Genomic DNA, 23,596 nt, shown 5'->3' with positions numbered 1-23,596 from the left:
TTAAAGCTATACACTCTCAATTAAAAACAATTCCTGTCACATAAAAACAAATTAATTTAGTTTAATTTAATGTTCATTTCTTACCAATCTTAACTGGACGACTAAAAGTATATATTTCAGTAGATTTCATTATTTATAAATAAATTATATTATATTATGCATGTGTGACCTCTCTAATTCACCATAATGTAACCTATTTTACTATATCCATATATGTTACAATACTCGTATAAAAGCTCTCGGCCTGCAGCATTGTGCTTTTATATGGTCATAAACTCCTTGGTGTCTTATAATATCTTTATAAATTACAATAGGAGGTAAGTTATCCACTATATAAACTTTGTTAATGGCTTTTACTATTTCAAGGCAGCCAATTACACTTTTTCACGTCGTTATTTATCCTACTCCAGCCCTGGTGTTGTTACTTTTACAAGAGCTAACTGACCCCAGACTTTTCTAAGTGGACTGTACACCCGAAATATAGCATGGAGCGGTTTGTTATATTTGTGACTCTTAACTTTAAATGTTCTTGAGCAAGCGAAACATTCACATACAGTAGGTACCATTTATAGAATATTTTTATATGGCTCAGAATTTCATAATTGTGAAGGTTGGGGAACCCCTTAGCTCCACTGTTGGTTCTTGCTGCATTTGTCCAGCAGAGGGCTTGGGGAAACTAAGAAATAGATTTTTTCCCTTTATAAGTCACCAATTGCCCCCCCCCCTGTAGGCATGTGCACAGGTATGGGTGCCAGTATAGAAAATAAGGTCATGCTAGTGTCTGGCCATATGTACACACTAGAATTAATTAACTGTGTTAACATGTTTATCAGTGAATCAGGCAAGTACTGCTGCAATGCAATGGGACAAGTGATATAGCCTTCTTGTTACTTAACAGAATGTTGTTCATTTTGCTTACAGATCTCAGTACATATAATATCAATACATTAAATGGTTAGGGAGTAAAGTTACACCTCTGGTGCGGCGTGCGGGAGACAATTTCCCACCAATAAATGCCTTTTAAGGTCCATCAAATATTTTTTAGATAAGGCATAGGCACTAGCTACCATTTTTGGTTCAAACTAGCAAGCTGCATAAAATACATTAGACATTGGTTTAAATTGTGTGTGTTTTTTTAACAATCACAGATTATCACTGGCTGTACCAAAAAGTACATTTAATCTGAAGCAGTTTTATGCAGTCTGCTTTATAGCTCTGTAAGTTGGCAAAAAGGTCTACGAAAAAACTTTTCCCCACATTTTACGGACTTGTTTGCCTTATGATTTATTATCTTCTGTATATAAACACAATGGAGAGGTTACAACTGATTTTCTCAAATGACTATAGCACCATCTTGTGGCTAAAATCTAATGTACTCTGTGGGGTTTTTGTTAGCGCAAGAAAGTTTGGTCAGCATGACTAGTTAAAGAAGATTGCTACAAATGATCTTTGAGATGGAGCTATAATCAAAGGGTAATTAAATGACTATTAAAAAGGTGAAAATTAAAAGTTTCATGATACGGTACACATTAGACCAGTGCCCAGGTGTTTTTATTCGATCAACCTCAAGCAGAGTGTTCTCAAAATGTAATTCAATTATTGGATCATAAAAGTGTATTGTATAGAATGCTTTATTCTTATTATTAATGGTTAATTAATTATTAATGCTTAACACCAATGAAAAATATACCCTAGCTGTTACCTAGTCCTTCCAATACCCCCGAAAGCTTACATTAGACAACATTATACAAATAAGTCTCCTGCCTAGGATAGGCTTTTTCTGGGTATCACTTAATATGTTGTCCTCTAGGATTTCATAACAAGCTTCCTGAAGCATTTATAGCATTTTTTACAGATCTTAATACTCCTGAGCAGGTAGCTCCTTTGCACTGCCCAGTGCTTAGATCCAGCACCATTAGTATATGTATAAGTATATTACCCAAAGAGGCATTGTGGACATAGGTTGGGCCCTCAATGAACTTTGATAGAGGAGGTACAAGAAAGATGCATCCTGTGCAGTTGATTTATATCCAGATATTTGTCAAGTGAATTGTACAGAAGATGCTGAAATGCTAGCAGAAATTGCAAGGCATGATCACCCTACATCTCTGAACTCATCTCTATATACTCACCCACTCGCTTACTACGCTCCTCTACTGACCTACTACTCAACTCTTCTCTCATTACCTCCTCACAGGCTGCACCCCTCCTCTGGAACGCTCTCCCACGGTCTGTCCGACTTTCTCCCAACCTTTCTGCCTTCAAGAAATCTCTGAAAACGCACTTCTTTCGAGAAGCCTACCCTCACTCTGCATAACTACCAAACGCAATACCACATTTCTCACCCACTTAATTCGATCTTGCCCACTCCCACATCTTGTGTATTACTCCCTTCCCTTTAGACTGTATGCCTATGCATAGGGCCTTCCTCACCTTTTTGTACCTGTATTGATTGTGATGTTTGTTACTCCATATATTCTATGTATGTAATTCATGTGATGTAGTTGTATAATCACAGTTACTTTACAGTGCTACGCAATATGTTGGCGCTATATAAATACATGTTAATAATAATAATCATCAAGGCATTATTCAAAACTGTATATTACTTATATGTTTGCAGCCATAAGTTTAGACACCTACTTCTGAATATTGTACTTATGCTTCTCCTGGCAACACTATTGCTACTGCTAGCTGTCCAAATACCAGTGTGGCAAACCATGATTACATTTACAGACAGTTCATAAAAATGAGATACCATTTTAATGCATCAATAATTCAAAATGGAATATCGGTCAAAAGTATTGCATCATGGGGATACTGCTGTGAAACAAACATATAATCAACCCACCTACTAAGAGGTTGAAGGAACAGTAATGCCAAAAAATGAAAGGGTTTTAAAGTAATTCATTTAATATACTGTTGCCCTGCACTGGTAAAAATGTTGTGTTTGCTTCAGAAAGTCTACTATAGTTTATATAAACAAGCTGCTGTGTTGCCATAAGGGCAGCCATTCAAAGCCGAAAAAGGAAAAAAAGGGGACAGATTACATAGCAGATAATAGCTAAAAACTCCATTGAAAACAATGGGATTCTGCAGAACTTTTCTGTTATCTGCTATGTTACCTGTGTCTTTTCTCCTTTGTGTTTTGGTGTTACTATACCTTTAATATGGCCTTTAGGTTATATTAAATCCACAGCAGAAATACTGACCTGAAGAGATTATCCCTCCTGCTTAGCATGGCTAGGGAGATGTCAGACAGCTCTGTATTATTATCTGTGCTCATAATTTTGCGAAACACATAACCCTGTAACTTAAGTATAGATAGAAATATACATTCAGACTACATTAATATACTTTTATATGATGTTAAAGAAACATTGAGGGTAAAGGTAGAATTAATCAAATCAAAACCTTCCCATGAGGACCCAGCCTACCAGGCTACTTGCACTTGCTGTGAAATACCCCATTTTCACTTCCCCTGGGGGTCCTTGTAAAGATACCCTCCGCCAACTGCGACATTAAACACATCTAATGGGGAGGGTGGGCGGGATGCTGCGTCCTGCTGCTTCCTCGACCCGGAACCGAATGGTGAGTAATACGTGTAGCTCTGCCTCTTCTGCGATACCCGGGAACGCCCAGCCAATCACAGCGCACCTTACCAACAGAGGGGGCGGGGAGTGGCCCTCTCCTAGCCCCGTCAAGTCCCTGCTTCCCTAGGCTGGTCATTGGGTCCCATTCTTAGCGAGTGTTTTTAGTGAAGCTTTTAATAACACATATTTATGATTTGAGGCTAATAGTCCAACAACTGCAAGAATGCAGACATTTTGAGCATACATACCAAGTACAAGTGCATATGGAATGTTACTATGTTATCACCAGCAGTTTCATTTCTGAGACCTGCTTACCTTATCTATACTGGGCTCCATTAGGTACCGGTATATGGTGATACTGCAGATGTTGGAAACATGGCTGTAGATCCAGGCAAGGGCACTACTTATCAGCTGAAGAAAGTCCTTGATTAGCTGCACATGATTATATGATGAGCTGAATGCATTCATAACCCCCTACAGACACACAGTAAATTCAGACACAGAACTACAAATTATTATATGCTGAAAATATGCCCCTTCAGAGAGCGATACAAATATTGTGCTTCCTTTCATACTCTCACATGCCTGATAAAAGCTGATCTCATGAGTGAGGACCATGGTATTAAACTTTACTTGAGGCACATGCTGTGGTGTCCCACTCTCCACCACTGCAGAGCTGTACATAAGTACATTAACCACAAGGAGGGAAAAGCAGATGGAGCATCACTTTTTAATGGTTTGCAAATGCTTGTCTTTTCTGTTCTGCCTCTTGCTGGCTTTCATCTAAACATGCTATCTGATTATCAGAGTTGTTTATCTCAATTTGTCACTCTGGCTTCCAAACACCTGCCTGGTTGCCTGCATAATTAATCCCTAGCAACCAGATTGCCATCAAAACTCAATCCTTGCAATCCTGCAATAAAAAAACACACTCCTCAGACCACTATCTCCTCCAGAAGGCCAATAGCACTAAAACTTTTGTTATTGCCATGAGCCTCAGCATCCTTAAAAAGGTTTTGGTTTGAAGGTAGATAGAGCAATACTTGAAATAACTACTTAATCCCTAACATCAGCAATAGAAAATCCTGTTGAAAAGCTCATTTTATGCCAGTGATAAACTGTGCTGCATGTAAGTTAAACTGGTGCACAGTTCTGGCAGCATTTAAAAGTCCTGTCCTATTAGTCTATGACGAGGGGGGTCGCTGTAATGTAAAGAATCAGTCTGGTTTTTGCCATCTTGGACTGAAAGAGGCCACTAAACAAGACGAATTTACTGGAAACAAAAGTAGATATGGGTGTAGGAGTTAGACTGTGGAGTGCTTTTAATGTATGTACTTTATGTAGGTATGAATTAAAGCAGTAGATTTTTACATTTAATTCTCAAAGCAATAAGTAGCAACATGGATATTGGTGGTGAGGCAAAAGTGACTAATAAGAGGTAATATGTGAGAATAATATGGAGGTGTCTAGTAGTTTTGAATTTATGCAGTGTTTGCAATATGAACTGTAAATAGCTGCTAAATGGAGAAGAAGAGGTTACTGAGATGTCTTCAGTCTCTCAACATTTGATTATTAAAAGTAAAAGGAATGTCAAGCAGCCAGAGTTGGCAACCTCCAACCCTCAGTGCTTGAGCTGCCACTCCTCTGAAAAATAGACCAGCTTGTGAAACTATTCAAGTGAACGTCACACTGCCATCATGTTTTCTGACCCCTGAATTTTGTGCAGTTGAGCAAAAGCTTGACCTTTTGCATCTAAGTTCCAATTTTACACTAGTTTATTCATTTTTTACAGAAAAATATTTTTCAGTATATTCTTATGAATGAGTGAATACACTCAAAATTGCTTTAATGGATGATTGACTTAGATTCCTCATTCTGCTATTTACCTTATACAGAGCTTTGTACACAGGCTGCAGATTTCCCCCACTTGTCTCAGCTGCCACTTGGATTTGCTGCAACCACTTTCTTCGGGAAGCCCCTCACAGCTTCTCAGCCTGAGCAGTGGATGTCAGGTATTCCACCAAACTTTGAAAAACCTACTCACCAATTAATTCCTTCACCACACCCTGAATGTACTTGCAAAATTCAGGAGCTGAGAGCCTCTAAATGCTCTTCTGGGACTGAGAAGAACCCAAACAATGCAATAATTCAAGGTATACATTATATAACAACCAAGCTAACCCAAATAAAGCCCTGTGCACTTATTTCATCAGCAACCAAACTGTGTTAGATCATTTATGAGAAATGGTCAAATTAACTGATATTAAGGATAAGTATAACACTTTAGGCTTTGGAATTGTGTAACTTGTTGCTTAGATGGTCCAGCTAATTGTTATTTTAATCTATTATCTGAAAATCCATTATCCAGAAAGCTCCCAAATAAGGCTATGTCATTCCCTTATAGTGGCCTAGTAAGACAGTACAGGTACAGTATGGGATCTGACTGTTATCCAGAAAACCCATTATCCAGGAAGCTCTAAATTACGAGAAGTCCATCTCAAATAGACTCTATTGTGATCAAATAATTCTAAATTTTCAAACAAACTTTCCTTTTTCAATGTAATAATAAAACAGTACCTTATACTTGACCCCGACTAAGAAATAATTAATCCTTATTAATTCTACTGGGTTTATTTAGTGCTGAAGTGATTTTTTAGCAGACTAAACCCCTGGTCCTGAGCACTCTGAATAACAAATACTAACAAAGCTAACATAACGCTATGCTCAAAGCAAAACAAGGCTATTTTTTTACTCTGAAATTCAGACCTAAGGGGCCTGACAGACAAAAATAAATCGATCATTTTCGCCTCACAAAAAAAAGAATAGTATGAGCGATCATATCACAATACCACTTGCACTATCCAAGAAAATATGAACTACATACCATTAAAAAGTATGAACTATATATAATGCTTTTCAGAAATGTATCATTATAATCAATTTCTATAAACATCCTATATCTATATTCTTGCTTTTAAGGGGTAGTTTGCCTTAAATTTAACTTTTAGTATGACATAGAGAGTCATATTCTGAGACAATTTGTAACATAGTAAGTAAGATTGAAAAAAGACACACGTCCATCAAGTTCAACCTTTTAGTTTTTTTTTTAACCTGCCTAACTGCCAGTTGATCCAGAGGAAGGCAAAAAAACACATCTGAAGTCTCTCCAATTTGTCTCAGAGGGGGGAAAAATTTCTTCCTGACTCCAAAATGGCAATCGGACTAGTCCCGAGATCAACTTGTACTATGAGCTATCCCCCATAACCCTGTATTCCCTTACTTGCTAAAAAGCCATCCAGCCCCTTCTTAAAGCTTTCTAATGTATCAGCCTGTACAACTGATTCAGGGATTATTGGTCTTCATTTTTTTAAAATTTGTGTTTTTTTTAAAATTATTTAGCTCTTAGTTCAGCAACTCTCCAGTTTGGAATCCTAAATTAGCCTAGCAACCAGGTTGTGGTTTTAATGAGAGACTGGAATAGTTGAGGGACTGACTAGAAAGATAAATAATATAAAGTAAGAATAACAATAAAATATTAGCCTCCCAGAGCTATAGCTTTTGACTGCATTTGAAAGCTGGAAAGAGTCAAAAGAAGAAGGCAAATAAAAATATACATACGGCACCTCATGAAATCACTCTGGACCTGGATTATTTGGTAAAACCTCATTAGTGCAATTCATGATGCTTTCCAGTCATATTACATTAATGAATGGGCATTCGTGATTAAAAAGCTATATTTTACATTGACTTTAAATAAATGCAAATCATTAGAGTAAAGAATGGGGTCTGAGGTGGCAAAAAAATAATAATTTAATGACGCAGTCGTAGATTTGGCATACAGCTGCTATTTAACTACAACTCCCTGTATCTATGTTAGGCTTCCACTGAGTTAGGTTCTGGAAGTTGCAGTGTGGAAACATCTGAAGAGTGATAGTAGGATATCTCTGGTGTATTTTTACGTAAAATCTAATAGCTTGTAACAAAATATATGGCCTTTTTTTCCTTACAAGTGGTTCATGATCGGAGCCCTGGGCAAATGAATCAGCCTGCTTGTAAAGCACAATCTTATTAAATATATATTTTTATCTGATCATTATAGATTTTAATAAATGTTAAAGTAAAGTATAAATTAAAATTAAACATAACCCATCTATCAAGAGTTAATAAGTTAAGTTAATAAGGGCAGCACGGTGGCTCAGTGGGTAAGGATTCTGCCGTGCATCACTGGGGCATATTTTCCATGGTGTTTGTATGTTCTAGCTATGTCTTCATGGGTTTCTTCTCACACTCCAAAAACATACAGTATAGGCAGTTTAACTGGATTCTCATAAAATTGGTCATTGTGTTTGATTGGGATAGGGAACTTAGTTTGTAGTAGGGACTGATATGAACTATGTATAACATCTATAAAGCACTGTGTAAATGGGTTCATGCTATATAACAGATACTAAATACATAGATAAATAGGATATCCACCTGACCAGGGTTTTCCATAAATAAGGTGTTCTTTACTGCTCCTAATGTCTTCAGCAGGAGGTGCCTCTGATTATGTTGAAAATGATAAACCAGTAAGATGTGATTCACTGCTGTCTCTAACCCCCTCTTATCTGGAAATAATGACCCAGTGAGATGTTCCCATAGTCTTCAGAATTTAATTTCTCTACCTTGACTAGAAAAAATACAAAACAATTCTACCTGTATATGTAAGCCTCTTACAGTTGTTATTATTATTGACCATATTTATAAATCATCAACATTAAGAACATTAAAGGAACAGTAACATCAAAAAATGAAAGTGTTTTAAAGTAATGAAAATATAATGTAGCATTGTGCTGAACTGGTAAGACTGGTGTGTTTGCTTCAGAAACTCTACCATAGTTTTCATAAACAAGCTGTTGCGTAGCCATGGGGGCAGCCATTCAAAGTTGAAAAAGGAGAAAAGGCACAGGATACACAGCAGATAACAGGTAAGCTTTGCAGTATACAATGGAATTACTCAGTACGTGTCTGCTATCTACTGTGTATCCTGTACTTGAATGGCTGCCCCATGGATAAACAGCAGTTTGTTTATATAAACTATATTTGTGTTTATATAGCAAGCATACCAGTTTCACCAGTGGATGGCAACAGTACATTATATTGCCTTTCCTTTAAAACACTTTTTTTGGTGTTACTGTTCCTTTAAGACATTTTGCCTATTAAACTATATATATATAAAATGCCCTCCCCTGTAAACAAAACATGGATTGTTTATCCATATATTGCAATATATTCCATATATATGGACAAAAGTATAGTTGTTTAAATAATGTATTCGATGTGCATGTGTTTGTGAATAGAAGCTAGAGACCAACCCGTACCTGTTTGCCCAGATCCCAACCTGAAGCCGCTGATACACATTCTTTCCCCCACCAAGTTAAACCCGATCTGCCCCCCGACGTAAGCCAAAATGACATCACAGAACCCAGAAGTGATATCACACTGCAAGGTGTATTTGCCCAGAGGAGTATAGCAGATTTTAATATTTTTCTACATGGCTGCTTACAATTTAAACAGCCATGAGCCCATGATTAAGGGATACAATCCCGAAATGCGTTAGGTGGTTTACAGCAGTTTTTCCCAATAAACCTATCCAGAAGTGTCGTCAGATTGTGGAGTTTTTTCTTACAATTTAGCCATCTACATCTAAAGGGTGCTTGCAAGCCGCCTGCAGGTTTCAGAACATGAAGAATATTCCGACCGAGTCTCAACCACTTTGCGGGTATTATGCAGGTACCCGACCTGCTGTAGGACTCTATTAGGATGAGCATACCACACAATCTGTGATAAGGATTCATTATATATCCAGTATTTTGGCAAGACCACATTATCTTCCGCAAAGTCTAATTTTCCCTCTCTTTATCAGCTAATCCTACTAGGATGCAAGCACCCTGTGGGAAACCCCCAGTATTCTAGTACCCAGCATATACTCAAAAATCCAAGGCATTATCCATGTGTGAACAATATGCATTGTGAAAAATTAGCTTTTCACATTCTCGATGGTTCCTCGTCCCCGTTAATTCTGGGGTTACCATGGCTACAGGTACACAACCCCCACATTGATTGGGTAACTGGGGAGGTTATTCAGTGGGGGTCCAAGTGCAAAGACTCATGTTTATCTTCCACTTTAATGGTGGCAGTTGCTTCCCTAGAGAAACTCCCTTCTGTAGAGTATTGTTCTAAGTCTCGTTTTGGGGTACATAGTTCCATATCGGCAGCTACGTCCGCTCAGAAAAGAGCAGCCGATAAGATCCATAGGGATTCAGGGAAGTATCCAAATTTCAGGTTGTGGACTTGTTTTGGTTATCCGCAGGGAATATCAAGCTTAAAATTCCATCTCTTAAGCGGGGGCCCAGATTTATAGGTCCATATCTTATTGTGGAAATTGTGAATCCAACCTCTGTCCATCTTGAGTTACCTGATATGTTTTTGTTATCAGATTTGTTTCATGTTTCTATATTAAAACCTGCCTTACAGGTCCATCAGCAATCCTGATCTCCTCCCGGGTTGGTAAAGAATCTGGCCAAATTGGATGTCAGGGGAGACCATCTTAGGAGACCGTTCCATCTCAGGTCTCCTGGTAAGCTTGAGGGTCCAGTGGCCCCTCCTAGAGGGGGTAATGTAAAAAATACCGCCGCTTACCCTGGTGGTCCAGTGGTGTGCCCTTCCGGCCTGTCTGACAATTCTCTGCTTGTGCTTGCCCGGCCTGCCTGTTCCTGTTGGTGTTCTTCTTTCCAGTATCCTGGTGAGACAATCTTGCCCCTTTGCTCGTCCATAACCATTAGCTTTGCTCCTCTCTCAATTAAGACCTGATCCGATTAGCCGAGGGCTCCTCCCGAGGTGAAAGGCGGCGGTTAGAGGCAGAAGTGAGACTAGGGAGCTTAGCTTGGGTTCTGGATATAGGGTGCCGAACGTGACAATCACCTTCTGTTGGAGATGATATTTGAGTTGTTGCTGTCAAATCAGAACCTTCTTGTCCTTCTGATGACTTTACTCCTTGGAAGTCAGCCCAAACTCTTGTTGGATCCATTTCATCCAGTTCAACTACTGGCTCTAATTAAACAAAACTGATTTAATCAGAAGTGACCAGACATATGTAAATGACAGCTGTTCCTAGGATAACTGCAAATCTATTTGAAAAATATCAGTCAGTCTGATTCTCACATTGCCTAGGGTTTCGTGTTGCCATTCAACAATTTCCGAGATTATTTTTTCACAGAACGTTTCTAGTAAAGCCAGGATTCTCTGTCTGTCAAGAAATCCAACCTGTATAGCACAAGTACACAGGTTAAAGCAAATCTGAAAGAGAACGTACCTGTACTGTAGGCTGAGTGCCACAGTTACTACATGTGACCCAATTTATTTTTTAAAATGCTGTACAATAAACTATATGATAGACTTTAGCCTCTTTGTATATTTTCCCTGTGCTTTCATGGGTTTCCTCCAGGTTCTCTGGTATCCTCCCACACTCCAAAAACATAGGCAGGTTAATTGGCTCCTGACAAAAGTGGCCTTAGTGTGTGAATGTAAATGATGCAGTGGAATATGTTGTCGCTATATATAATAATAGATAATTACATTGTTTCAGTAAATGTGGTGCATTATTTAGGGGGTTATTTATTATGTTTCAAGTTCCATGAAAATTCGAGTTTTCAAGGGGTTTTTTCGGGGTAAAAAATCTAATTTTCAGGTTAAATAACAAAACTCACATTTTTCAAAATTAATTATACCCCGACCCTGGAAATAACTCAAATCCGAAAATACATCATCTAAAACCTGTCTAGGTAGGCGTCAATGGCAGAGGTCTCTTGTACCATTTGAAGATGTTAACAGCCTTCATGAATTTTATTTTTTTTTCGGATGGTTTTTGGATCATTAACTCCGAACTATCTGATTAGAGTTTTTTCCTTCGAGTTTTTTCCTTTCAAGTTTTTTCTTAAATAAGATACCAGTTGAGTTGTGAGTTCATTCAAATTCATTCAGTTAAGGTATAAAAGACTCTAACATTCAACCTTTGATAAATAACCCCCTTATTGTCACTAATTGGAATGCTGTAGGATTTTGGATTATAAGAAAATGTGGCCTTACATGTTTTATTGTTCGAGGACCCTATAGGCCTTACATGTTTTATTGTTCGAGTGACCATAACTGCCTCATAACTTATATCTCTGTAAAAAAAAAAAAAGTTCCCCAAAACACATTTACTGGTCACAAAGCATTTGTTCTGTCATTGTTGCAGTCCAATGGGACTACAGCTTGGAGACTCTGCCTTCACACAGGGGCGATCCTGGCCCCTCCGCTGCCTGAGGCAACAGCAGTTGCTGCTGCCCCCCCTCCCCCGGAAATTCGCTCAAAGTACCAGGAGCAGCATTTTTGCTGCCCCTGGTACCTAGTGGGGTGCTGCCGCCTGAGGCGACAGCCTCAACTCGCCTCATTGGCGAAGCACCCCTGCCTTCACACAGACCGTGCTTTAAGGTCAAAGTGAAGCTGAACTGATTTTTTTTTATTGCTGCCATCATTAATACTCTCTGTGACATGCAAAAAAGAGATCAGAAAACATTTGTCTCCAGATGTCATGTTGAATAGTTTCACAAAATATATCTGCACATTGTGAGAGATGATGTAGGAACTCCTGAAATAAGTCTGTACTGAAGTTACAGATAAATGGATGCACATACTGAAGTAAGAGAGAAAGCAAAGTCAAGACGGTAACTATATTATGGCATGGTTTACTGCAATTTAACACCACTTTTTTTCTACACTGAATTAATAGCCACACTATTAAAAAGTACAGTATTCTGACGTAGTAGAAATGAGTCCTGAATATAACAGTAACCTTAAAGGGGACCTGTCACACAGACATAGAAATCTGTAAAATAAAAGTCCTTTTCAACTTAAACATAAAACCCAATTTCTTTTTATTGTAAAAACATCCATAACTGTTATACACTCGTTTAATATCTCAGCTGTCAATCATATTTTGCCTGCCCCTCCTCTAGGCCTTTGGTATAGAGGCGGGGCAGGTAATTAATTTCAATTTCCACTCCTCACATTCCCCCTCTCTTCTCACCATCTAATTGTGTAGCCAAAGCATGGGCATGGGCATCAGGCCCCCCATTCTGGCACATGAGCAGGATTTTGGCATGATGCAAAGCTATCCTTAATAACAGTGCCCACAAAATGGCTGCTGCTTGCTCGCTGTGATTGTGAATTTAAAAAAAAAAAAAGGAAGATTTAAATCATTTTTATAGTGTAAGAAAAGTTTATTTTGCTTGACTAACATTATAAAAAATTATTTGAAATTATATCTTTAAGTGATAGGTCCCCTTTAATATGAGGAAAGCTTTTACTTTGTATTTATTTTATTGGGAATTAATATGTGTCCCTGCAGCAATTGAACTGGTTAAAGACCCCAATTGTGGCTTGCTAATGCTAAGGAAATGGTATGGACAGGCCGGATTTGTGGAAAGGCCACCTAGGCCCAGGCCTAGGGCAGCAGGATTTTAGGGGGGCGGCATGCTGCCCAACCACACCCACATTGGTTCAAAAACACTGGGGATGCGCCAGAGATACAATCATTTTTTAAATTTCCCATGCACCAATCCCCATTGCTCTTGTCCCCCTGGAGGGGACAGGGGCGACGAAAGGGAGTGGGCCTAGGGGTGCCCACTATGTAAATCCGACCCTGGGTGTGGACTGTAACCTGTGGGATATACCAAAATTGGACTCAAACTTGAGTACATATTGGTTCATTGCATTCAAGTTGCAGTGGACACAACTAGTGTATACCTGTTGGAATTATGCTGGAATACTGGGTAAATGCTGCATTGTGGGTGAAAACACAGCTACGTAATACTAAAATTGCACTTAGCATTTGCCCTCATGTTTATAATCTTTAAGACTAGGTGGCCATACACGGCCCGATAAAAGCTGCCGACAGACCTAGTCAGCAGCTTATTGGCCCGTGTATGGGGCCCCCCGATGGGCTTCCCCGATTGAGATCTGAAAGTCGGCCAGATCTCGATCGGATGGGACTAAAAACCCCATTGGATCGAGGCCGCATCTGTTCGTTGATGCGGTCCCGCGATCGACCACCCGTTACCATTTGTTAGGAACCAATCGGATCAGCCCGATATTGCCCACCTCAAGGTGGGCATATCGGGGAGAGAGCCGCTTGTTTGGCGACATCGCCAAACGAGTGGATCTCTCCGTGTATGGCCAGCTTAAGCCAGCAATCTTGTCATCCACCGTTGTGTTGATTACACAGAGGGGGTGCACCAGGGTACCAAATTAGACCCCATTTATAAACAAGCCCCCAAAACCTTATCTTAATATGCAACAGCTAATAGGTAATGTGATAACATAGGAAAACAATACAATTCATTTCAAATTAGACATTAAGGGGCATATTTATCAAATTCACCCTCTTGCTATTGATTCCTATGGGATTTTTATACATGTATTTTATCAAATGGTGATCTCTAACTTTCACCCATTGATAAATATGCTTCTATGGGGCATATTAATCAAACAATGAAAACAGAGCTCACCACAGGCAAACACTCAATTTCACTTCTTGATACATATAATCTAAAAATCATATACTGTATAATTAAATACCAAACAATTTTTTAGCTTTTGATAAATATGAACCCATGTCTTAATTTCTGCTGATTTTTATTCATTTGTAACATTTTGTTCATGGAAAAAGTGAGTTGCAAGAACCTCACAAATAACCAATATGCACAGCAAATGAAAACCATAGCCAAGTAATGCAGTCATTCTTCACCTCCACAAATTCCTCCTGATTTAGCATGTGTTCCATTGTGCTCGCTGTCTCCAGCTCCTCTTCATAAGCTACAGCACAAATTAATAAAACACAACAATGTAAAACAATTTATATTTTATTGCAGCATTGGCATTTTCTTTAGTAATTTACTAAAACAATCACTGTTTCAAAGAAAAACATTGGATATGGACATGTGAGGGAAGCCCTCAAATGCTCATTGGTGACATTTTAAGGAAGATCGCATTGATTGACAACACCACAAAATATTGTGACACAGGTATGGGATCTGTTATTATTATCCAGAAAACTCCGAATTACGGAAAGGCTGTCTCCCATAGACTCCATTTTATCCAAATAATTAGAATTTTTAAAAATTATTTCCTTTTTCTCTGTAATCATAAAACAGTGCCTTATAACGTGATCAAAACTAAATATAATTAGTCCTAATTGGAATAAAAACCTATTGGGTTTATTTAATGTTTACATGATTTTCTAGTAGACTTCAGGTATGAAGATCCCAATTATGGAATGATCCATTATCCGGAAAACCACAGTTCCCAAGCATTCTGGATAACAGGTCACAGACCTCTACAGTCATGCTTGTGGTGCAGTCATATTTAATCTGGCACGAAGAGCAGAGTGCAACGTATCCCAAGATGCAAGTGCTTCTTAAATGAGCACTAAAGGCATGCACGTGCAGCCCATAGCATTCTAGCACAGACTTTCCTGGATGTAATAAATGACTCCTATGTATTATAATCTGGTTTAGTGTAAAAAGGCACTACATGTCCCAGCTGTTGTGGTTCTGTTCTATTACATAGTATGGCTAACATCCAGCACAATGTGAATTCATTCATGGATAAAATCTCCCGCCAGCTGCTTAATGGTACTCACTTGCTTTTTCATCCAATAGGATATGAGCTATTACTTTCTTAAAACGATTTTAATGCACTTTGTACCTGCTAAGAAACAAAATATTCATGCAAAATATTACAAAGCTTGATAGGTTCATAGGTTGTTAGTAGCTACTACACCTTTGCTATTTAATGATAGTTGGATGCAATAAGTGTTTTAACATTGTGGCGGTGGGCTGCTCTTATTTTCAATTGGGCAGCTGAAAATAAGTACAACATTGAGTATTTCACACAATTTGTTGTTTATGTGACAGCCTTAAGCTTTTTGTGCATGGGCACAATCTAATAATTTAGAGGTAATATTGGTGATGGATGATAATGTAACGCTTTCTTGGCCTATTCTGCCAATTAGGAGTTAAGGGTGACCAGCTAGGTAATGAGCATGGGTTACATTGCGAATCCTCACCCAGGGCAGAGCCTTCGCCAAATGGAAGCTTCCCCTTTAAACTGTAGTTGAACTACAACTCACAGGCATATAAGTGCAAATAGAATAATGGACGCCAGGAGGTTCTTTAAAAAAAGGTAAAACAGGAGCACAGATTTATTATGCCAGAGGCAAATGACCACAGGTTTACTTACAAATATACTGAGGACACAGCAGGTGGAATCACTTTGGACAGTACAAGGTTCACAGTCAAACAGGTGCGACTCCCAAAAGATATTGCAGATAGGTGTACATCAATTCCCAGTTCAACGCGACGTTGCACAGTGAGGGATCGGGATCTATCAGGTAGGGTACAGGTAGTCCTTTGCTCACCTAGATGCCTATCAACTGAGTTCCCTGCTCTAAAGGCAAACAGGCCTTGTGGGAAGCTACTCCCTACTACAATCCTCGTTGGAGCGACAACTGCTCTTTCTGCTACACCTCTCTGTCTTTCTCTCCTAGAGAGACTATAACAAGATCTTACTATCTTAGCTGGTCCTCGTTCACGGGGTTACCTGGTCCCCGACTTAGCACCAAAGCTGTCAGGTCCCTCTGGGGTAAATGCTTACTGGGGCCTATGGTGATCCCAGGCTCAATGGGGATTCACCTAGCAGCAGCACCAGGAGCCAAAGAGGAAGAGGATACTCCCTGCACACACTATATAGCAGTGTGGCAGGGGAGTGTCATTACACTCTTTGTCCAATAGGTGTGGGTGTTACACTTTACCAGTTACAAGGGCTTGGCCCAATAACAAGGGAAAAGAGAACTACATACAAAAGGTAGGGGATTAACTCTATAGGGATAGGATATCCTATAGGTCCCTACAATAACATACATGCACATATGTGATTAACAGTTATTCAGAATTAATATGTCCTGTAGGAATTAACAGTCTGCCTGTAACAGCCCTACACAAAGTGCAAAGTAGTAAATGCCGACCACAATTAGAAAAATACACACCTTTTAAATTCTAGGATCTTTGAGATCAACAAGAGCCTCTTTGAGGCCCTGTATATATGAATTGCTTTTAAGGACCTTAAAATACTCAGGATTATGCCTCATGAGATGTTCAACAAGAAATATTATTGGGTCAAATGGAATAGAATTGTCTTCTAGAACATTTCTTTTCTCTACTTCTGTAAGTAGAGCTCCCACCCCAGGTAGAATGGAGGACATCAGCTTGTAAGTAAGTAGGCCCAGGTATACACAGTTGTTGTATCTTGGCTAAACCAATCCTTGGCGGCTTTGCCTTCTTTTTTATCATTTCTTGTGCTCTCTGGAGTTTTAGAATAAATATTGTTCTCCAATCACCTTCTGTCTCTTGAGTCTGAATGGCGTTGCTTTTGGTGTTGCTTTCTAGCTTTTCACTGCTGCTTATTAGAGAACAGTCCACAGTGGAGGTCATTCTTTGGTAGCAATCAGTTGTAGCATTTTAACAGTAAACAACTTACCAAAATGTAACTACCCTGCTTATTAAATTTTTTTTTAATTAATTAAATAAGTTTTCTAAAACATTAAAATTTTAAAAGGGCATAGCTACAGTATTGGGACCTAAGTGGGTTCCATGGGTACAATTAAACAAATGTAGTGTTAATTTAGTGTTAATTCACTGAACACTTGCATCTGGGATATATTGTGAGGACTAGTCCCCAAGAGTGTGCTGTAGACCACCAGGGGGCCTCAGCAGGTATCTAAGGCCACTGTTCTTTAGTGTTTGGTGTAGGGACCAAGGAGGAGATGGGCTGGGAAATGGGAAGGCAGGCAGGAGTTAACACTTAAAAGTAGCTTTTATTCAGCAGAACACATTTAAATGCAGGAACAGGCACTGGAAAAGTTAAATGAAGGTAGGAAAAGTTCAAAGCATAGTACTGGAACAGGTAATGAACACAATGTCCATGAGCAATAGCAAGGCAGGGAATCCAAGGGTTAATGCAGGAGCAAATCAGAAGTATCTAACAGGGTGAACTGCAAAAAGCATTGGCATCAATAGAATTTACATTTTGCGTCAAAGGTACACTAATGTCATGCTTGGGATCCACCAGGAATGCCTCATATCTAGTATGTATGTGGTGCTGGCTTAGTGGTGTCATCACTAAGTACCAGACTGTTACAAATGTGACACATAGCTGCATAGTGCTAGTGGTCCCACGGCAGCCCTGTCCTTGCTGCCTCAGCCTGCCATTGGGACAGGGTTACTTAGCTACTTGCACCTGCCAACTCATTTTAATTTGCAGATCTGAATCTGAATGATGCACAAGTTAAGGAGTGGAGTAGGGCACAACTACCCTACACACCAGCCCTCACCTTATGAATACAGTGCTGCTGAATGCTCCATTATTTAGCCGTAGACTAGTGCCCATGGTGCAAACATGCAAAACAATGCCAGTTTCCACAAGTTTTTTGCCCTTTTCACCCTGGCTTGCACTTAATAAAAGAGCCCCTGATTAATTGCAACTAGATTTGTAAATCAGATCCAGGGTGTTATGTTTTTTTTTAGGATAATACATGTTTACAAAATCTGCAGAAAATTTAAAGTAGATTGAAAAATTGCATTATAATATATAGGCATATTGATTTTTTGGTGAATTTTCTTGACCATACTAGTGTTATAACTTATATTTCATAACTTTCCATTAAGTTTTTAACAAAATAAATTAACAGTGCTTTTGACAAATGTAGTCTGAGGACACATCAACAGCACAAGACATCAACCTGGTGGTTTCCTTTTTTGGATGTGTTTTCGTCGTGCTATGTTAGACAACCCAGATTGCTCTCTCAGCTCTGACCATGCTGTCTGTACAAGAGGTTATTTTATGGGGAAACTGGAGAGGTAACTCTGTGACTCTGTAACTGTGACCAGGTAAGGGGGGCCTAAAATGTGTGACTCTCGAAAATGTCTGAAGCATGGGAGCATTGATTTAAGTACATTAAAGTCAAATGAAATTGTATATATTACCAGAGTTTACATTATAGCAGTGATCTCCAACCAGTAGCTCACGAGCAACATATTGCTCTCCAACCCTTTGGATGTTGCTCTCAGTGGCATCAAAGCAGGTGCTTTTTTTTGAATTCCAGGCTTGGAAGCAAGTTTTAATTGCTTAATAACTTAGTATAGTGCCAAGTATGGCACATACTGTACTACTAAGAACGTATATTATTTTGAAAATGGTTTATTTATATGAAGCAGGGTTTTACATATGAGCTGTTTTATGCAATATATTTTAATAGAGACCTAAATTGTTTGGGGTATAGTTTTCCTTTAGGGTAAGGGCACACCTGGAGATTTGGGGAGATTTAGTCGCCCAGCGACTAATTGCCTCCTCTTTGGGGTGACTAATCTCGCCGAATGGCTTCCCCCTGTCTTCCGCCTGGTAGAATGCGAAATTGCCTGCGGCATGGCACTCGCGGTGCTTCATTTTCCGAAGTTGCCCAAAGTATCTTCACGAGTGCATTGCCGAAGGCAATTTTTATTTTTTGCAGGCGGAAGGCGGGGGGAAGGCAGTTCGGGGAGATTGTCGCCCGAAGAAGAGGCGATTAGTTGCCAGGCGACTAAATCTCCCCGAATCTGCCCATGTGCCCCTGCCCTTAAATGAGTTCATCAATTTAGTGGAAAGTTAATACAAAGTACAGTATGAAACACTTGTTTTTATGGCAGGTGTCCCCCTTTTTCACTTACCTTTTGTTAGTTGTCTGTATTTCTTGTTAGTGTTATTAGCTTCTTACATCAGTCTATTCCTACTGTCTCAGTCCATTGATAGCCTTATGCTGTTCCAAGCCAAGGATGTTCTATACTCACCTGTCAGTGTGTTTGACAGCAGGGACATGTTGATTCCTGCTTCCTGTGTTTTCTCCTAGCAACATGTCTGAGGCTTTGTATTCAGTCAGTTTGGGCCCTTTTACATTGGTGTTGAATAAAACCTCTAGAGGGCACCTGAGAACGAATCATCAAGCAAGCACAAAGCACATTATATGAAAAAAAAAGAATCAACATGCCCTCGTTGTAAGCTGAACATGCTTTATAAAAGCTGTGAACATTCTGAATTGTGTAAAATATATTTGTATAATATTTCCCAATTAATAACAGCGATATCAAGAACTATTTTTGCAGAGTAGATATCAGTCAGGTGGCGTCCCTATGTGTACATGCCACAAGCACACAGTTTAATGGGAAAATTGCATTTAATAAAAATATATTCCAAGGTGTTTAATCCTTTTATGATATAGAATTGCAACCTTGCTTATAGTAGATACTACAGCTCTCTTCTAAACTATGATCTATGACGGAGATTGTAGCATTTGCGTTACTGCCCCCATCACCCCCCCAAACACACTTATCTTTACATAGCTGAAGGGGGTCCAGGGGGGCAAATCGCTAGCACAGTCTGTACTAGAAGAGCCACATTTCTAGCTTAAAGGGCATGTAAAGTCTAAAATAGAATAAGGCTAGAAATGCTGTATTTTGTATACTAAATATAAACATGAACTTACTGCACCACAAGCCTAATCAAACAAATAAATTATTCTTTCAAAGTTGGTTACAGGGGGTCACCATCTTGTAACTTTGTTAAACATCTTTGCAAGACTAAGACTGTGCACATGCTCAGTGTGGTCTGGGCTGCTTAGGGATCGTCATAAACAAAGCTGCTTGAGCATACCTCCCAACTGTCCCTTTTTTGGAGGGACAGTCCCTCTTTTGACAGCTCAACCCGCAGTCCCTCATTTGTACTGGAAAGTCCCTCTTTTCTCTGCACTGAACAGCCAGAAAAAGAAACAACGTTTCTCACTTAATTGGCTTTTAGCAGAGAGCCCAGAACAGCTAACAGGTGCAAATAAGATACTTTGTAACAATTTTGAGACACAAAAACACAGTTTAGATAAGGAGAAATATTTTCAAACTTTCATAACCTGAAAATTTTGTAAAACAAACATGGTAATTAGGGGGTGTGGCCACAGAAAGGGTGTGGTCAAATAAATTGCTGCGCTACGTGCGGGAAAAATTTTTTTGTCCCTCCTTTTACTTCCAAAATGTTGGGAGGTATGGCTTGAGTTCTGCATGGCTGGGAAGTAAGGCAGGGACTCCCCCTGCTGTTCATAAGTATGATTGTTTCCTTGCTCATCAGTTAGGGACCGTCTGACAATTCCTATCCACAGCAGTAAATGAAGGGAGAATTTCACTGCATACAGTCAGGTTTCTTATAAAAACGGTACACATTTTTTAATTAAAGTATATTGGAGATAGGTTTCTTTTTCATTAAAGAAAGTAAAAATGGGATTTTATTTTTTTACCTTTACATGCCCTTTAATAACTATAAATTCGACTCTTAAAGTTACCAGAAGTGGCTTTTTGCCTCGCCTGGTAACTTGTGTAGCACGACCGTTTCTTATGTCTTTCCTAGGGTTGACACCAATTTTGGAAACAAATAACATCCTGTCAAAATGTTTAGCTTTTTCTCCTATTAATAACACTGCCAAAACAAATCATTTTTACCTCTGGGTTACTTATTTATTACTTAACCAAGACATCCTCAGTGCTGTGAAAGGTTTGCTCTCAATACCAAACAACCATAATATGTTTTCACAGTGCATTCAAGGGCTGAGGGAGAAGAAGATCTCTGGAACAACCTGAAATTATGCCCTCCTTGGGAAAAGCTAGCCATACAGAGGCCACTCAAGACCAACTCAGTAGCTTATTGCATACCCTGCATCCGCAGGTGGTGTCCACAGACAGGAGTGGGCTGGTAAGGACCCATTCGGCTACCACACCTCACAATCCCCATTATGGACTACTTGGGGGTGGGGGGGTCACTGGGCCCCAGGGTTTATAGCTCTAAAACTTTAAACTTGAAAAAAGGCTGGACGCAAGCCGGAAACTTGTATTGTTGCAGATCATAAAAGCCATGTGCTATATAAAGGCTTTTTAAACTTGAAATTGCTGAAGTATATCAGCTGTGTCATATACTGGAGCTGTAACTGGAACAGGTTCAGGGGATATTCTTGTGGTTTTGGTATGATAGGTATATGTAACATATTAATTGTTCTGTTGTATGTGGTGTTTTATCTCCCATTAGAAAAGATATATCTACCATATGCAGAATCAATATATGCTCAAATGTTTCTTAAAAAGCATATGGAAGGCCATCTGGTTCCTTTTCAGAAGACTTTCACTGCAATACTGCTCTTTTAAACACAACATGTCTTGGTGATGACATTAAATAAAGTGTAATGTTTGTGTGTGCATGCTGGGTGTAAAGGTGGCCACAGATGGGTCAATAATAGCTGCTGAGCTATTGGACAAGAAACACATCTGCATGTTGGTATGGTCTGCTCCTCACAGGTCTGCATGACCTGCAGTATGATCCAATCCCTGATACAGGGGTGATCAGATCATCTCTATTTGGCCAAGCACACTTATGACCAAATTTGTAAAAATCCACTCACTGGGTGAACTTGTCTGCCAAGCTGATATTACCATGCATAACCAACCTTAATGGCATAGTTCCACTATAAATTAAGTTTTAGCATGTTATAGAATATCCTGTTCTGAACAATTGTTAATTTGGTCTTGTATAGCTTTTGCATTTTTGTTTTCTGTTTCTGCCTCTTTCCTTATTTTAAACGAGAGTTCCTGTCCCCAGCAAGCAAAGAAATATTGTCATTGTTACTTTTTATTGCTTATCTTTCTATTCTGTCTCACTCCTATTTCTCCTATTTCCCAGTCTCTCATTTAATCCACTGCTTGGTTGTTAGGCTAAATTGGACTCTACAGTAGCAACCAGAATCACAAACTGGAGAACTGTTTAACAGAAAGCTAAGGAAAAAAACAAACATTATAATGAATAATAAGGACCAATTGTGAACTGTCCCAGGATATCTCTGCCCACATTACAATAGCTAATGTGGCCCAAAGAAGTGCATGGCAGTCCAGCCTGAAGACAAATTAGGTTGAGCTTTTGCCCCAAGTTTCAGTACCATAGTCAGGGGTGCTTCAACAATGAGGCGAGTTGAGGCTATCGCCTCAGGCGGCAGCGCCCCACTAGGTACCAGGGGCAGCAAAAATGCTGCTCCTGGTACTTTAAGAGTGAATTTCCAGGGGAGGGGGGGGGGCAGCAGCAACTGCTGCTGCCTCAGGCGGCGGAGGTGCCAGGATCGCCCCTGACCATAGTCTCTTGTTGTACCTGCTCCGTATAGATTTAAGCTACCCCCTTACAAAATTGAATATTCTTAACAGTTTTATCTGTGTTGATTCCCTGTAGGTAACCCCACTCCTTGTCCAGCCTATCTTCTTTAACTAAAGGTCAAAGGTAATAATCTATAATTATACTCTTCATTACAAGGCTACAGTAGTGACTTGTGGCTGAATTCAATTAACCTTATCGCAGATACCAAAAAACAAGTTGGAAACCTCAAGTTACTCATATACTATATACTTGTAATACTGCAAGGGAGGCTTCAGGATTGTCAAATATTTTGCTCAAAAACTATTTTTTGTCTCACAATAAGGAAAATATGGAGATGCCTGTCATCTCTCTGTAAGGACCCAGATGTCATACTTTGCCCAGGACAACTTTATTGCATGTCCATTTTGATGTACAATACTGTTGTATTACCGTTGGTGTGCCTTTGCTTGTTGTTGAATCTCTTCTGGAGTCTGGACTGTTTTGTAGTGTAAAGCTGGCCATAGAGCACAGATATAATAATGTGAAACCTGCAGCTTTCCCTGTTGCTCTGCTTCAACTTTGATTTTCCTACAGTAAAGCAGAAGAGCTCTGTAGACACTGGTCTTCATCAATGCTCTTTTGGGGCCCTAGCTTTTAGTAGCGGTACCTACGGAGATTCT

General features: G+C 39.3%; 1 pseudogene; it reads right to left on the bottom strand.

Annotated features, from left to right (window-relative positions):
* Positions 1-12,150: 12,150 nt before the first annotated feature.
* LOC108707438 lies at positions 12,151-21,186 on the bottom strand (annotated as a pseudogene).
* Positions 21,187-23,596: the final 2,410 nt, after the last annotated feature.

Source organism: Xenopus laevis, chromosome 2L (genome assembly GCF_017654675.1).
Source record: "Xenopus laevis strain J_2021 chromosome 2L, Xenopus_laevis_v10.1, whole genome shotgun sequence".
Lineage (NCBI taxonomy): Eukaryota > Metazoa > Chordata > Amphibia > Anura > Pipidae > Xenopus > Xenopus laevis.
This window is presented reverse-complemented; position numbering and strand designations above follow the sequence as displayed.